Here is an 18,906-nt window from a genome sequence, read left to right on the forward strand (position 1 = left end):
AACCCCAAAGACTCCACCCCAAAACTTCTAGAACTCATACAGGAATTCAGTAAAGTGGCAGGATATAAAATCAATGCACAGAAATCAGTGGCATTCCTATACACCAACAACAAGACAGAAGAAAGAGAAATTAACTCCTAACAATTCTCCTTAATTTCAACTATACCCAAAACCATAAGATACCTAGGAATCAATCTAACCAAAGAGGCAAAGGATCTGTACTCAGAAAACTATAAAATACTCATGAAAGAAATTGAGGAAGACACAAAGAAATGGAAAAACATTCCATGCTCATGGACTGGAAGAACAAATTTTGTGAAGATGTCAATGCTACCTAGAGCAATCTACACATTCAATGCAATCCCCATCAAAATACCATCCACTTTTTTCAAAGAAATGGAACAAATCATCCTAAAATTTGTATGGAACCAGAAAAGACCCCGCATAGCCAGAGGAATGTTGAAAAAGAAAAGCAAAGCTGGCAGCATCACAATTCCGGACTTCAAGCTCTATTACAAAGTTGTCATCATCAAGACAGTATGGTACTGGCACAAAAACAGACACATAGATCAATGGAACAGAATAGAGAGCCCAGAAATGGACCCTCAACTCTATGGTCAACTCATCTTTGACAAAGCAGGAAAGAATGTCCAATGGAAAAAAGACAGTCTCTTCAACAAATGGTGTTGGGAAAATCGGTCACATGCAGAAGAATGAAACTGGACCATTTCCTTACACCACACACAAAAATAGACTCCAAATGGTTGAAAGACCTCAATGTGAGACAGGAGTCCATCAACATCCTAAAGGAGAACACAGGCAGCAACCTCTTCTACCTCAGCCGCAGCAACTTCTTCCTAGAAACATCGCCAAAGGCAAGGTAAGCAAGGGCAAAAATGAACTATTGGGACCTCATCAAGATAAAAAGCTTTTGCACAGCAAAAGAAACAGTCAACAAAACCAAAAGACAACCGACAGAATGGGAGAAGATATTTGCAAATGACATATCAGATAAAGGGCTAGTGTCCAAAATCTACAAAGAACTCATCAAACTCAACACCCAAAGAACAAATGATCCAATCAAGAAATGGGCAGAAGACATGAACAGACATTTTTCCAAAAAAGACATCCAAATGGCCAACAGACACATGAAAAAGTGCTCAACATCGCTCGGCATCAGGGAAATCCAAATCAAAACCTCAATGAGATATCACCTGACACCAGTCAGAATGGCTAAAATTAACAAGTCAGGAAATGACAGATGTTGGCGGGGATGCGGAGAAAGGGGAACCCTCCTACACTGCTGGTGGGAATGCAAGCTGGTGCAGCCACTCTGGAAAACAGTATGGAGGTTCTTCAAAAAGTTGAAAGTAGAGCTACCATACAATCCAGCAATTGCACTACTGGGTATTTACCCCAAAGATACAAATGTAGGGATCTAAAGGGGTACGTGCACCCTGATGTTTATAGCAGCAATGTCCACAATAGCCAAACTGTGGAAAGAGCCAAGATGTCCATCGACAGATGAATGGATAAAGAAGATGTGGTGTATATATATACAATGGAATATTATGCAGCCATCAAAAAGAATGAAATCTTGCCATTTGCAATGACATGGATGAAACTGGAGGGTATTATGCTGAGCGAAATAAGTCAATCAGAGAAAGACATGTATCATATGACCTCACTGATATGAGGAATTCTTAATCTCAGGAAACAAACTGAGGGTTGCTGGAGTGGGGGGTGGGGTGGGAGGGATGGGGTGGCTGGGTGATAGACACTGGGGAGGGTATGTGCTATGGTGAGCACTATGAATTGTGCAAGACTGTTGAATCACAGATCTGTACCTCTGAAGCAAATAATACATTATATGTTAAAAAAAAAAAAAGAAGATAGCAGGAGGGGAAGAATGAAGGGGGGGGAATTGGAGAGGGAGACGAACCATGAGAGACTATGGACTCTGAAAAACAAATTGAGGATTCTAGAGGAGAGGGGGGTGGGAGGATGGGTTAGCCTGGTGATGGGTATTAAAGAGGGCACATTCTGCATGGAGCACTGGGTGTTATGCACAAACAATGAATCATGGAACACTTCATCTAGAACTAATGATGTAATGTATGGGGATTAACATAAGAATAAAAATAAAAATAAAAAAAATTTAAAAAAACTAATGATGTAATGTATAGTGATTAACATAATAAAAAAAATCAAATAACATTAAAAAAAATCAGGAACCAAACACATTATAAGAAAACAAAAAAACCCATATAGACCAAGAATCCTTGTGCAAAGAGATGCAAAAATCTTTAATACTAGGAAATAGAACCCAGCAATATATGAAAAAGATGCATTATATCCAAGTGAGGTTTGTACCAGGAATATAAGGCTTGATAAACTTTCAAAAATCAATCAGCACATTAAAAGAATCATATACCATGATCAAGTGGGATTCATTCCTGGAATACAAGGATGGTATAACATATGCAAATCAATAAATGTGATATATCATATTAATTATATGATCACCTCAATAGATGCAGAAAAAGCATCTGACAAAATTCAGCATCCATTCTTTTTAAAAACTCTTAACAAACTGAGTATAGAAGGAAGGAATGTATCTCAGCATAATAAAAGCCATATATGACAAGTCCACAGCTAACATCATACTCAATTCTGAAAGGTTAAAAACTTTTCCTCTAAGACCAGGAATAAGAAAAGAATGCCCACTCTCACTACTCCTATTCAACACAGTACTGGAAGTTCTAGCCAGAGCAATCAGGCAAAAAAAAAAAAAAAAAAAAATATATATATATATATATATATAAAAGGCATCAATATCAAAAAGGAAAAAGCAAAATTGTCCCTTTACAGAAGACTTATAGAAAATCCTAATGACTCAACCAAAACTGTTAGATCTAATCAGTGAATTCAGTAAAGTTACAGAATACAAAATCAACATGCACAAATCAGTAGCATTTCTTTTTTTTTTTTAATTAGCATATAATGTATTATTTGTTTCAGGGGTACAGATCAGTAGCATTTCTATACACTAACAACAAATTATCTGAAAAAGAAATAATCCCATAACAATAGCATTAAAAACCATAACATATTTAGGGATAAATTTAACCAAAAAGGTAAAAGATCTGTACACTGATAACCATCAGACATTGAGGAAAGAAACTGAAGACATGAATCACAGACCTGTACCTCTGAAACAAATAATACATTATATGTTAAAAAAAAAAGAAGAAGATAGTAGGAAGGGTAAAATGAAGGGGGGGAAATTAGAGGGGGAGACGAACCATGAGAGACTATGGACTCTGAGAAACAAACTGAGGGTTCTAGAGGGGAGGGGAGTGGGAGGATGGGTTAGCCTGGTGATGGGTATTAAAGAGGGCACGTTCTGCATGGAGCACTGGCTGTTATACGCAAACAATGAATCATGGAACACTACATCAAAAACTAATGATGTAATGTATGGGGATTAACATAACAATAAAAAATTTAAAAAAAACTAATGATGTAATGTATGGTGATTAACATAATAAAATAAAATTTAAAAAAAGAAATTGAAGATCCAAATAAATGGAAATATATCCTGTGGTTCATGGATTGGAAGAATTATTGTTGCAATGTCTATATTATCCAAAGTCATCTACAGATTCAGTACAATCCCTAACAAGATTCCAGTGGCATGTTTTACAGAAATATAAAAAAAAAATCCTAAAATTTGCATGGTACCACAGAAAGACTCTGAATAGCCAAAGCAATCCTAAGAAAGAAAAAAAGCTGAGGCATCATACTGATTTCAAACTATATTACAAAGTTAAAATAATCAAAAGAGTATGGGAGTCTGGTTCAAGGTGGTGATATAGGAAGATCCTGAACTCACCTCCTTACATGGACACACTGAGTCTACAGCTATATATGGAACAATTTCTGAAAGAAAGGAAAAGGAAAAGAAAGGGAAAGGAAGAAAAGAGAAAAACAAACTGGTGGTGCAACCCTTTCACATTGAGCAAAAAAGAGAGAAAACAAACCCTTCCACACTGAGCAAACATCAGAGAAGGTATTAAAAGTCTGAGGCACAATCTCACCATAAACTCCACCCCTGGCAGAGTGAACCAAAGTTGAAAAGGAACTCAAAACCCAGAGCTTCTCCCTGAGGACTGAAGGGAACAAAGGAGGTTGGTGGATGCAATCTCTGTGGTCTCTTCCGCCTAGCTCCAGCTTGCTGGGATCTTACAGAAAGGAGCTTATACCCTTTTTTGGTGCCCTGATTTTTATAGCTGCTGCCAAGGAAGAACTTTACATTGCCCGGCCCTAGGGACCCAGTGCAGCTTATGCTTATGGGTCCAACAGGACTGTAACTGAATGGAGAAAGGGTTCTTAAACAGCTACCACCCCAGGACACAGCAAGAAGAAACAGACCCAGGAGATGTTTAATTTATCCATCACAGCTTCAGTCTTATGGGCAGGCTTCTATCTGAAAACACGCCCATGGGCTGACAGTAAAACCTTTCCTGACACCTTGGAGGGTGGGTGCTATCTCCACATTCTCATTCCATTGCACTCCAGAACACCAATTTTGCATCTGGTGTTTGTGCCTGCAGTCCAGGAGATACTCCTTGATCACCAGGCTCTGGTGGCCAGGGGTCTGGTATTCCTGGTTTCTCAGGACTGTAACAGTTGAAGAGACAGTTCTTGGCAGGCTACTATTCCCAAGGCACAGCATGGAGAGCAGAGTGAAACACATCCCCAATCTTTCTGAGAAGTCTACTTGCTAGTCCTAGAGCTTTGGCCTTAGGGGATGGTTTCAAGATTGGCACACACCTAGAGCCTACATAGGTGCTCTCAGGGAATGCAGATCAGGGGACACCATCTTTGCCTTCCTCTGCCTCTCTCCAATTCATCAGTTCCTCATGGAAAGTTGCTTGTACACTTCTTTGAAGCCTCATTTTTAGAAACTGCTTCCCAGGAGACGACTACTGATCACCTGGCTCTCAGAACCAGCAGGGCTTATGTTTGTGGTCCTACAGGACTGTATACATTTGCATACTTTAACAGCTGTTGACTGAAGGTCTGGCTTCTAGTCAGCCTAAATATAGGTGCTGACTGAAATCCCCCTCCTTTGGGACACTGACTGGTCTTAGTATACCTTCAACTACTAGGGGCTACTAAAAATTAAATAGGCTGCTTGTACAATCACAAAGGTTTGAGAGTCAACTAAGAACTAGGGCAGAGAGTTGAACAATAAGGTTTATCTTATACATAAGACCAATTCTTCAAGACTGGGAGATGTGGCTGTTTCCTCTAACTCATGGAAACCAATACAGATAATAAAGCAAAATAAAGAAACAGAGAAATATGTTTCAAATAAAAGAATAAGACAACACCTCAGAAAAGTGAAGGAGTCCAGCACCATTATACCAGCCTTATGAGGAATGTGAAAGGGTCTTCTTTAAGCTGAAACAAAAGGATGCTAATTAACAATAGGAATTCACACATAAAAGTATGAATCTCACTGGTAAAGGAAAATATATAGTAAGGGTAGTGCACCTATCACTTATAAAACTAATATGAGGTTAAAAGATAAAAGTAATAAAAATAATTGTAAATATAATACTTAGTTTGGGATACACAAATAAAAAGGTATAAAATGTGACATCAGAGACAACTTACCATAAGTTTCATGGTAATCACCAAGCAAAAACCTATAGTAGATGTGCAAAGATAGTAAGAAATGAATCTACGCATATCACTAAAGAAAGTCATTAAGTCACAAGGGAAAAGAACAGGAGAAGAAAATAGAAACAGGAACTATAGAATAGCTGGAAAACAATTAACAAAATGGCAATAGGTACATACCTATCAATAATTACTTTAAATATAAATGGACTAAATTCCCCAAAGACACAGAATGAATGGATTAAAAAAAAAAAAAAAGGAGACCCATCTATATACTGCCCACAAGAAACTCAATTTAGACATAAGGCCACACATAGACTGAAAGGGAAGGAATGGAAAAAGATATTCCATGAAAATGGAAGCCAAAAGAAAGCTGAGGTAGCTATATTTATATCGGCAAAATACTTTATAACAAAGACCAATAATAAAAAAGGGCATCACCTATTGATAAATGGGTCAACCCAACAAGAGGATACAACGTTTGTAAACAATTATGCACCCAACATAGAAGCACCTAAATATACAAAGTAAGTATTAACAGACCTAAAGGGAGAAATAGAGGAGCAATGCAATAAAGTAGGGGACTTTAATATACTACTTACATTCCTAGAAAGATCATCCAGACAGAAAATAAAGAAACACTGGCTTTAAACAACACTTTAAATGAGATGAACTTAAGAAATACATAAAGAACATTCTACCCCATACCAGAACACATATTCTTCTAATGTGCACATGGACAGTCTCCAGGGTAGTCATATATTAGGTCACAAAACAAGTCTTAACAAATTTAAGACGACAGAAATGATCAAGCATCTTTTCTGACCACAATGATATGAAGCTAGAAACCAATTACTAGGAGAAAATGGGAAAAATTCACAAATATGTGGAGACTAAACAACATGCTACTGAACAAGAATGGGTCAATGAAGAAATCAAAAGCAAAATAAAGAAAATACCTTAAGGCAAACAAGAAGAGAAATATAGCACACCAAAATACATGGGAGCAGCAACAGCGGTTCTAAGACGTAAGTTAACAGCAATAAATGCCTACCTCAAGAAACTCAGAAAAAGAACAAAGCCCAAAGTTAATAGGAGGAAGGAAATAACAAAGAGCAGAAATAAATGCAAGAGAGACTAAACAGACAATAGAAAAGATTAAACCAAGAGCTGCTTCTTTGAAAAGATAAACAAAAAGATAAACAAAATTGACAAAACTTCAGCTAGATTCACTATGAAAAAACAAGGGGAGAAGGCTCAAATAAAATTAGAAATGAAAGAGGAGACATTACAGCTAATACCACAGAAATACAAAGGATCATAAGAGATCACTATGAACAATTATATGCCAACAAACTGAACAAAGAAAAAATGATTAAATTCCTAGAACCACACCCCCAAGATGAATCATAAAGAAAATAGAAAATCTGAACAGGGCGCCTGGGTGGCTCAGTTGGTTAAGCAACTGCCTTCGGCTCAGGTCATGATCCTGGAGTCCCTGGATCGAGTCCCGCATCGGGCTCCCTGCTTGGCAGGGAGTCTGCTTTGCCCTCTGACCCTATCCCCTCTCATGTGTTCTCTCTCATTCTCTCTCTCTCAAATAAATAAATAAAATCTTAAAAAAAAAAAAAAAGAAAAAAAAAGAAAATCTGAACAGATAGATCACTGCTAAGGAGATTGAATCAATCATTTTAAAACTCCCTACTTACAAAAGTCTAGGATCAGAGAGTCTCGGACCAGAGAGCTTCACTGGTGAATTCTACCAAATATTCAAAAAAGAATTAAGACCACTCACTCCTCAAACTTTTCCAAAAAACAGAAGAGCAGTGGACACTTCCAAACTCATTTTACACAGTCAGCATTACCATGATACCAAAACCAGACAAGGATATCACAAGGAAAGAAAGTACAGGTCAGTATCTCTGATGGACACAGATGCAAAAATCCTCAACAAAGTATCAGCAAACCAAATTTAACAATACATTAAAAATATCATATACCATGATCATGGGGAATTTATTCCAGACATGCAAGGATGGTTCAACATCTGCAAATCAATAAATGTGATAGGGGCACCTGGGTGGCTCAGATGGTTAAGCGTCTGCCTTCAACTCAGGTCATGATCCCAGGGTCCTGGGATTGGGCCCTGCATCGGGCTCCCTGCTCGAGTGGGGAGTCTGCTTCTCCCTCTCCCTTTGCCATTCTCTCCACTTGTGCTCTCTGGCTCTATCTCTCTGTCAAATAAATAAATAAAATCTTTAAAATAAATAAATAAATAAATAAATAAATAAATAAATAAATAAATAAATAAATATGATAGACCACACTGACAAAATCCAGGACAAAAATCATATAATCATCTCAATAGATACAGAAAAGCATTTGACAAAATTCAACATCCATTTATGATAAAAACTCTCAATAATCTGGATATAGAGGGAACATACCTCAACATAACAAAGGCCATCAATGACAAGTCCAGAGCCAATGTCATACTCAGTGGTAAAAACCTTTTCTTCTAAGATCAGAAACAAAACAAAGTGCCCATTTTCTTCACTTTTATTCAACATAGTATCAGAAGTCATAGCCAGAGCAGTCAGGCAAGAAAAAAGAAATAAAAAGCATCCAAATTGAAAAGGAAATAAAACTGTCACTATTTAGATGACATGGTACTATATAAAATACCCTGAAAGACTCCACCAAAAACCTGTTAGAACTTATCAGCAAATTCAGTAAAGTTGAAGGGTATAAAATAAATATATAAAACTCAGTTGTGTTTTTATACACAAATACAATATCTGAAAGAGCAATCATGAAACCAATCTATTTTATAATTGCATTAAAGAGAATAAAACATCTAGGAATAAATTTAATCAAGGAGATGAAAAACATGTACATGGAGTTAGAGTTACATATAGTTGTATGTAGTTATAAGACATTGATGAAAGAAATTAAAGATGACACAAATGAATGGAAAGAACTTCTATGTTCATGGATTGAAGGAATTGATATTTTTTTAAATGTCCATACTACCCAAAGCAATCCAGATTCAATGTAATTCTTTTAAAAAATCTTGTGGGTTTTGTTGTGTTTTGTTTTGTTTTTTTACAGAACTAGAACAAACAACCCTAAAGTTTGTATGGAGCCACAGAAGATACTGAATAGCCAAAGCAATCTTGAGAAAGAAGAACAAAGCTGGAAGCATCGTGTTCACTAATTTCAAACTATATTATAAAGGTACAGTAATCAAAACAGTATGGTATTGTCATAGAAACAGACACACAGAACAATGGAACAGAGCAGAGCCCAGAAATAAACCCATACACAGACAATTAATTTATGACAAAGGAGCCAAGAATATACAATGGGAAAAGGATAGACTTCAATAAATGGTGTAGGAAAACTGGACAGCCACATGCAAAGGAATGAAACTGGACCACTATCTTATACCATATACAAAAATTAACTCAAATGGATTAAGCACTTAAATGTAAGACATGAAACCATAAAACTCCTAGAAGAAAACAGGTTGTAAGCTCCTTGGCACTGGTCTTGATAAATTTTTGGATTTGACACCAAAAGCAACAAAAGCAAAAATAAACAGATACGCGGCGCCTGGGCGGCTCAATTAGTTGGGCGTCCAACTCTTGATTTCGACTGAGGTCAAGATCTCAGTGTGGTGAGGTCAAGACCCCCATCGGTCTCTGTGCTCAGTGGGGAGTCTGCTTCTCTCTCTCCCTCTGCCCCTTCCCCTGCTCATGCATGAATGTGCAGGCTCTCTCTTTCTAAAATAAATAAATCTTTAAATAAAATAAACAGGTGGGACTGCATTAAACTAAAAAGCTTCTGCACAGCAAAGATAACCATTAACAAAATGAAAAGGTAACCTGTTGAATGGGAAAAAATATTTATAAAGTATGTATCTGATAAGGGAATTAAGATCCCAAATATTTAAGGATTCACAGGACTTACTAAAACAATCTCATTAAAAAATAGGCAGAAAATCTGAATAGACTCTTTCTAAAGAAGACATATAGATGGCCAACAGGTACATGAGAAGCTACTCAACATCACTCATCATCGAGGAAATGTAAATTGAAACCACAGTGAGGTATCATCTCACACCAGTTAGAATGGCTATTATCAAAAAGACAAGAAACAACAAGCATTGGCAAGGATGTAGAGAAAAGAGAATGCTTGTGTACTTTGGTGAAAATGTAAAGGAGTTCCTTCAAAAAATTCAAAATAGAATAACCATACACACCAGCAATCCCACTTCTGGTGATTAAGCCAAAGAAAATAAAAACACTAACTCAAAAAGAATCTGTACCTCAATGTTCATTGCAGCATTATTTACAATAACTAAGATATGAATCCATCACCTCCACCTTCTGCCCCACACTGGCTGTGGGCACCAGGGTCTCACGTTCCATCACTGGGAGGCCCTTGTGGTGCGGAAGGCTGCAGTGTCAGGCCCCAATGGGGACTTGGGCATGCCAGTGAAGGCAGGCAATGAAGGTGGGGATGTCAGCTTCAGGGAAGCAGAATATGCTGCCATCAACTCCATGTTGGACTAGATCAACTCCTGTCTAGAACACCTGGAGGAGAAGAATGACCACGTCCACACCCACCTCCAGGAGCTGCTTGAGTACAACCAGTAGACACACCTTGTGTTCCAGCAGCAGCTCGGGGAGGCCCCTAGTGCCAATCCCTAGACTCTGAGAGCCCCCAACCAGCCCCAACCCTGCTTCCCTGGGCAAGGCTCTGGCCTGGGGACTCACCACCTGGCTTAGATACCTTCTCAAGGGCTGGCCTACAGGTGCCCTGGTGGGTCTGCCTGCCTGGGCCACCCTTCTGGTACTCCCCTTGGCATGCTTGGGCCAGCCCCAACCACCCGGCATCCCTTCCTGGGGTCAGGTATGGGCCTGAGACCCACCTACCTTGCCTGCCTGCCCAAATGTGGGGCACTCCCCACTCTACCCAGGCCTGGAGCGTCCACATTAAATGGGTCTCCAACAACAATAAAAACAACAACAAAACAAAAACTAAGATATAGAAATGACTTAAGTGCTCATCAGTGGATGAATGGGTAAAGAAAATGTGGCATATATGTACAATGGACTATTATTAAGTTATAAAAAAGAAGGAAATACTGCTATCTGTGATAAGGTGGATAAAACTTGAGGGCATTATGCTAGGGGAAGTAAGTCAGACAGGGAAAGAAAAATACTATGTGATTTCACGTATATGTGGAATCTAAAAAAACCAAACTCATATTAATAAGGAAAATCTGTGTCCTAAGACGGCCGACCGAGCCAATGAGAGAGTCCCAGTCTTTGCCCTGGGGCTCTTCCGGGTTCTTCTCCCTGCTCTGCTTCGCACACGCGCCAAAAGTGCCAAGTATGTGGAAGCAGAAGTGTATAAATTGCCCCCTTTGTTTGTACTCAGGGCTCAGACCTTTGGAGACCACTCTCCTCTGAGCCTGCTGGCATTAAATAAACCTCCTATCCTCCAAGACCTCCGAGCGCCACTTGGTTCTTCCATGGGGTGATCCAGTCCAGGTTCCATAAAAACATAAACAGAACAGATTTTTGGTTGCCAGAAGCAGGAGTTAGGGGCTGGGAGAAATGGGTGAAGGTGGTTAAAAGGTACAAACTTCCAGTAAGATAAATAAATTCTGGAGATGTGATGCATAGCATGGTGACTATAGTTACGAATACCACATTGTAAACCTCAAAGTTGCTGAGAGTAGATACTCAAAGTTCTTATCACACACACAAAAATTATAACGCTATGAGCTGATGGATGTGTTAATTACACTTATTGTGGTAATCTTTCTGCAATAGATGTATACTAAAGCATTGTGTTGTATACCTTAAACTTACAAAATGTTATATGTCAATTACATCTCTGGGAGGGGGGAAATCAATCAATACAATTTACCATATTTACCACATACAGAAGGAAATCATAGAATCATCTCAATAGATGCAGAAAGCAATACTCATTTATGACAAATACTCTCAGCAAACTAGGAATCCTAGGGGAACTACGTCAACCTGATAAATGACATCTAGGAAAAACCTATAAGCAACATCATATTTAATGGGGAAAGACTTATGCATTCCCCTAAAATCAGGGGAAGGCAAGGACACATACTCTCACCATTTTTATTAAAAATAGGCCTACACACAAAAAAAATAAAGGTCTACATACTGGGATAGAAAACATTAAACTGTTATTACTTGCAGACGACAGATCATATACACAGAAAATCCTAAGGAATACACAAATGAGTTACTACAACTAATTAAGTGAATTTAATAAGGTCCAGGATGTAAGATCAGTATACAAAAATCAATTGTATTTTTTTTAAAGATTTTATTTATTTATTTGAGAGAGAGAATGAGAGAGAGCACATGAGAGGGGGGAGGGTCAGAGGGAGAAGCAGACTCCCTGCGGAGCAGGGAGCCTGATGCGGGACTCGATCCAGGGACTCCAGGATCATGACCCGAGCCGAAGGCAGTCACTTAACCAACTGAGCCACCCGGGCGCCCTCAATTGTATTTTTATATTCTACCAATAAACAACTGGAAAACAATGTCATTTGCCATAGCATCGAATATATAAAATATTCAGGAATGTGTGTAACAAGTGTAATATCTGAATAACACAAGATATTTCCGACAAATTAAACAAGACCTAAATAAAGGTAGAGATACAGCATGTTAGTGGCATGAAGATTTAATATTGACTATTGAGTCAATTTTCACTAAATCTACTGACTTAAAGCAACCCTAACAAAAATCCCAGCAAGATTTTTTTAAGGAAACTGACATACTCTTTTAGCCACATGGCTTCCCTTTTAATCCAGAAAGTTTCGGTGTATCTGCTTGGCTCTGAACCGGAAACAGTCTATAGATATTCAAGTAACTCTTGCTTACAGCTGAATTCTATCTATGATGACCACCCAGTGATTTGGGACATTTTTTTTTTCTCTTTATGAGGAGAAAAAGGCTGATCAAATTCATTTGATTTCTGGGCTTCTGTGTCTTCATGGAACCTAAACAATCAATGTTCTATTTTCTTCCTGACAAACCCTTCAAGGGGTATTTAAGTCCAAATATAATAATATTTTCACTAAAATATTTTTTTAAAGCAAAAGCAGCACAAGTTGGTTTGGTCAAACCAGTTTGTTGTTCACACATTTCTGACAATTTACCCTGGAATGTTCAAGACTGTCCTTTTAAGTAAATGAAATAGGAACTAGTGAAATATGTCACACCTGTGTGGGGTAATTTGAGAGGTGAGACAGGATGTTCCTGCCCCTTTCTTCCTTGTTTCTGAACTGTCTTATTCAATGTGATATATTGTGGTATTTTGTGCTACAGTAAATAGAGCACAGAAACGGAAATAAAACACCCTGTTCTGCCCGAGTGACCTGTGTCTCTGGCCTTATGAAACTTAACTTTTCTAGGCCTAGGTTTTTTATTTGAAACAAAAGTACCTCCTAACTTCAGAAATCTCTCCTTCTATAATCATCAAGTACCTCAAATTGTCTCAGAATAGCTCTTTTTAAAAAAATTTTCAGCTGAACACTGAGGGATGGAATCAGAATCCCTACATTTAACTAGAAGGAAGTCATCAGATAGGCTAAAGGAAATGGAGTCCTTAACATCAAGTGATGCCCCAGGTGCACGGCGTGGGGTAGGGAGCAGTGGAACACGGGAACACCGGAACAGGAAGTGAATAAGGAGCAACAAAGCTGAGGAAAAGGGACCAAAAGCTAGAAAACTGGATAAGACAACTAAGAAACACAGGCTGAAGAGACATTTCATCCAGCTAATCCTAGCTGAGTTCGGAACTTTGAGGAGAGAAAAAAAATACCATGTTGTTCCAAATATTAACATCAAACAGAAAGTACTGTTAGCTACTTGAAGGCAAAGGCCATTCATACCTTACTCTTTCTTTTTACCTCCAATATCTAATAGCCAATAACAAGCACTACACGGATGCCTGGGTGGCTTAGTTGGGTTAAGCCTTCGGCTCAGGTCATGATCTCCGGTCCTGGGATCAAGTCCCACACCGGGCTCCCTGCTCAGCCGGGAGCCTGCTTCTCCCTCTGCCACTCCCCTGCTTGTGCACACGTGCACATGTTCTCTCTCTCTCTCTCTTTGACAAATAAATAAATAAAATCTTGAGAAAAAAAATTACAGCTACTACAATGGCCTTGTAGTAGTTGTTAAAATCAAGGACAGAGACCAGTCTTGAAGGTTCCTTGAGCAGACAAAACCAGTTTAGTCATGTAGGCAAAGCTTAATTTAGCTTATTTTGCAAGACTAGCTTGACCTGGATAATTTCTTGCTTGTGCCTCTGGAAATGCTAAGCACAACTCGAACTGTTTCCCAAGGTTGATAGGAGGTAAGCACATTTTAAAACTGTAAATAATCACTGTGAAGAATAAATAGTCACTGCTTTCTCCCTATATAAGCAGATTTATAGCAATATACCACTAAAGCCTCATTCTATGTTCTGGTTTGAAATACTCCTGGCTTGCAAATTGTCTTTTTGGTGTGTGCATAATAAATTTCTACTAATCATTACTTCATTGATTCATTGGTTTTAATTGGGTTATTTGGAACCTTTGACATAGCACTATATGGATGTTTGGCAAGAACTTGATAAAAATATGATGATGACGTCCTTGCTTAGCCAGCAACCCCAGTTCAGTTCAAGTTCCTCTCAAGTAGAGCTGCAGAAAGTTCCCATGTTCACCACTACACCGCCACCACCACAATAGGTATCTACATCTTTTTCATTTAGGATTTTAGAATTCCTGAGTCACTGAATGGAATGAATTGGTATCAGTACAAAAAACAAAGAAAAAGAATTGGCACTGTGGAAAGTGCATACTATCAGCTTGCACACACATTGCCTATCCAGAGTCCTGAACACCCAAATAAGGCCTCTTGCAATGGCCTTTTTCTCTGGCTACTGACCGGCACCCACATGTTTTCTGTCTTAAACCATGGTCCCTAATGATCCCCTAGTTTGTTTTTTTTAACTTTGGGGTTCCTCAAGCCCTTCTTTGGTCTTTCTTTCCTACTTCCATCATTTCCTGCCCATCAAAGTCCTTTCCCCTTGTAGAAGAGAAGTTTTTAGTTTATTTCACAGGAACTTCTTGGCCAATTAAAACTTCAAAAGCTTAAAGTATCCATCAAACCAGAGGGAAAAAAAGTGGAAAGATTAGTTACCTCCTAAATTAGATGTTTATCAAAATATTTTTATGCTAGGTCCTGTGTTAAGTGTTATCTCATAAATCATCCCAATTAATATATTGATAAACAGTATCATATAGTGTTAAGAGTTTGGGCTCTATAAACAGACTTGGGTTTGAGTAATGGCTACTCCATTTACTAGCTCAGAATGACCTTGGGGAAATTACTTAAGTCTCTGACTCCAAGTTCCTTATCTGAATAACAGCAATAATATTAGTACCTACACTTCATAGGGTTGTTACAAAGATCAAATAAATTAATGAAATATAAGTACCACTGAGAACCTATTATATAGTCAACATATGAGAAAGTGCAGTCTCTAAGTTGTTAAACTTTAAAGCTCAATAAAGAGAACAAAGGATTCATGAGAACCTGAGAAAGTTTTCATGGAGGATCTTGATTAATCCTTTGAATAATTAATCAAGTCTCTAGGAAAGGTACTGAAAAATTAAAAGGCTATACTAGATAATTTTGAATGTTTCTTCCGATCTGAATCTACCTGACTCTGTGACTCAAGGTTGTGATTCAAGTTTTCTGGTGTCCTTGATGATGGATACGGAGGACAGAAAAAAGCTGTTGTGGCAGCTTCATATTTTTTAATCTTATTTTTCTATTTACACATCTAGTATTATTTTATTTTATTTTATTTTATTTTATTTTATTTTATTTTAAAGGTTTTATTTATTTGACAGAGAGAGACACAGCAAGAGAGGGAATACAAGCAGGGAGAGTGGAAGAGGGAGAAGCAGGCTTCCCGTGGAGCAGGGAGCCCAATGCAGGGCTCGATACCAGGACCATGGGATCATGACCTGAGCCGAAGGCAGACGCTTAATGACTGAGCCACCCAGGCGTCCCTCATCTAGTACATTTTAATAAATATTTTTATAAAGACCTTTAAACTAATTTAGGGTCTGTTATAAATTGGCCATGCACAACTCTTAGGTTCTTTTTGGTAAATAATGATAGCCATCATTGATCAGAGGTGGGTGAGGGATAACTACTTTCCCTCAACCTCACTATTGGGTTATTATAAAAGCAAGAATCTTAGGTCAAATTTTGTCTCACATTCAAATTTGTTTTAAAAGGCGTTCATTAGAAAGCAGACACCAAGTACTTCATATAACTGTTTTATGAATTTGATGAAGTCTCAGCTTTTTATCCTATTAGATGATATAACAACATCTTTCATGAAAAGTTCACTTGAGGCAGACATAATGATATTCTAAAGGTAGATCATTTACTATATCATCAGAATTAGTCAACCAGAAATCTTTCTAACCAAGACTGGGTTAGAGGCCACTTAAGAGATCAAGCACTATCCTTGAGGTGCTTCTCAAGATGTTTATACTTTATTATCCATCAAAAATGTCTCCTAGGGGCGCGTGGGTGGTTCAGTCAGTTAAGTGTCCAACTCTTGATTTTGGCCCAGGTCATGACCTTAGGGTACTGGGATCGAGCCTCACATCGGGCTCCATGTCCAGCGGGGAGTCTGCTTGAGGATTCTCTCTCTTCCTCTCCCTCTGCCCCTCCCCCCACCCATGTTCTCTCTCTTGAATAATTAAATCTTTTTTAAAAGTCTCTAAAATATTTTAGCCAGGTGATAAAATTAAAATATTTATTTAATCAAAAAGATATTTTTAACATTAAGCCAACTAACAAGTCACTAATTTCACCCAAGAAAATTCATTTTTGACATTTATTACACTAATTAACCAAGACTCTAATGATGATCAATGATAAAATTAGACAAGTGCTTATAGTAACTGCCTCTATTGCCTGACCTTCCTCTTTAGAATTCAAGCTGACCATCCCTAGGGCATGGGTTTCAGATTGGGTTAACTACCTGAATTAGGGAGTACTAAGTGATGAAAAGAAAATCTTAAAAGCAGCCAGAGAAAAAGACACATTGCAAAGATAAGGACTTCACATAACTTACCAGAAAGGATACAAGCCAGAAAAAAAATCAAACTAGTTTCCTAAAGTGCTGAAGGAAAAAACACTGTCAACCTAAATTTCTATATCTAGTGAAAAATATATTCTAAAAATAGCAAAAAACAGAAGAAATAACCATATAATCATTCAATACAGACAGAAAAATATTAGGGAAAATTCAACATCCATTCATGATAAAAACTTTGAGTTGATCAGGAAAAGAGATTTAACTCAAGAAAGGACATCTACAAAAAACAAAACAAAAAACACACAAAAATACAGAGGAGGTCTTCAAAGATGGTGACACAAGAGACTCTTGAACTTCCCTCCTCCCATGACACATGGAATGAACAGCTACACAAGGAGCAAGATCCTTTGAAAGAAAACCAGAAACTATCTGAGCGACTCCTACACATCCAGTGACTAAGAAAAAAAAAAAAAGACCCACACTGAAAACAGGCAGGAAAGATTGAAACATTCTTGCCATAAACCCCACTCCAACACAGTGCCATACAATCAGAAGGGAACCCCTAACTCCCAGCTTCTCCCTGAGCAGCCAAGGGTTTGGACCCCACATCTAGCACCCCCCAAGTTTTAAGACTCTCCCTGAGGGATGGGCTACCAAAACACCTTCACTTGAAGCCCAACAGGGCCCGTGTCCATGAGACCCATAAGAGAATAGCAAACAAAGGAGCAGTTATTAATGGGCATGAGCATGGACACTCACTGCAGCTATCATCCCAGGTCTCAGCTCAGAAGCAGGCAAAAAATGCCCATCTCTCAGCCTTTCCCTAAAAGGAATCTACTGGCATACTTAAAAAGCTGTTGTCTGAGGGTCAAGCTTCTAATTTAGCATACATGTAAGGGCTGACATCAATGTGGACACTTCCTCGCCATCTCCCTCTTGCCTGCCCCAAATGACCAGTATCTCCCTGGAAAGAGCTTGTACAAATGTCTGCACCTCAGCTTCTATGGATGCTGCCCAAAGGGCAGATCCCGACTCTGCCAGCCAATGGGGCTTTCATTCAGGAGTCCCACAGGATTATAGGAAACAAGGAATAAATTCTTGCTTGCTCAGGAGCATCCCATCCCCACTCCTGGCTATACATCTGGGCCCACTACAGAGGAAGCAGGCAAAAACAGTCACCTCCCAGTTTCTCCCTGGAAGCAGCCTAATTATATACTTTCCGAAACACTGCCTGAGGGTCTGGCTTCCAACTAGCCTGCATTTAGGTACTGACTACGCTTCCCTTTGGAACTCTGATGAGTCTTGACACATCTTGACACATTAGAGGAGCCACTAAAAAACAAAGAAGTCAACTCGATTGATCACAAAAGTTTGAGAAACAACCAGGAGCACAGGCTAGGATGGTTGACAAGGTTTATCTCCCATAAGACCACTCTCTCAAGACTAAAGAGAAAGGACTCTAAACATACCACTACAGATAATTATCAGATCCCAAAGGAAAGCAAAGGAAGAAAACAACAAAGGATTTACACAAAGGAAATGGCAGTAAGTCCATACCTATCAATAATTACTTTAAATGTAAATACATTAAATTCTCCAATCAAAAGACAGAGTGACTGGATGAATAAAAAAAATAAGACTCAACTATATGCTGCCTATATGAGACTCACTTCAGCTTTAAGGACACACACAAACTGAAAGTGAAGCAATGGAAAAAGATATTCCATGCAAATGGAAATTAAGAGAAAGTGGTGGCTACACTTATATCAAGCAAAATAGACTTCAGGGCAAAGATTGTAATAAGAAAGAAAGAAGGTCATTGTATAATGATAAAGTGGTCAATCCAACAAGAGGATATACCACTTGTAAATAATTATGTTCCCAAGATAGGAGCATCTAAATATGCAAAGCAAATAACTAACAGACCTAGAGGGAGAAACAGCAAAACAAAAATAGTAGACTTTAATATGCCACTATCATCAATGGATATATTATCCAGACAGAAAATCAATAAGGAAACATTGGACTTAAGTGACA

General features: G+C 38.4%; 1 pseudogene; it reads left to right on the plus strand.

The window, feature by feature from the left end:
• The first annotated feature begins 9,824 nt into the window (after positions 1-9,824).
• Positions 9,825-10,406, plus strand: LOC123836124 (bublin coiled-coil protein-like; annotated as a pseudogene).
• Positions 10,407-18,906: the final 8,500 nt, after the last annotated feature.

Source organism: Mirounga angustirostris, unplaced genomic scaffold, assembly GCF_029215605.1.
Source record: "Mirounga angustirostris isolate CCGP_5_RB_7025 unplaced genomic scaffold, mMirAng1.0.hap1 SCAF_12, whole genome shotgun sequence".
Lineage (NCBI taxonomy): Eukaryota > Metazoa > Chordata > Mammalia > Carnivora > Phocidae > Mirounga > Mirounga angustirostris.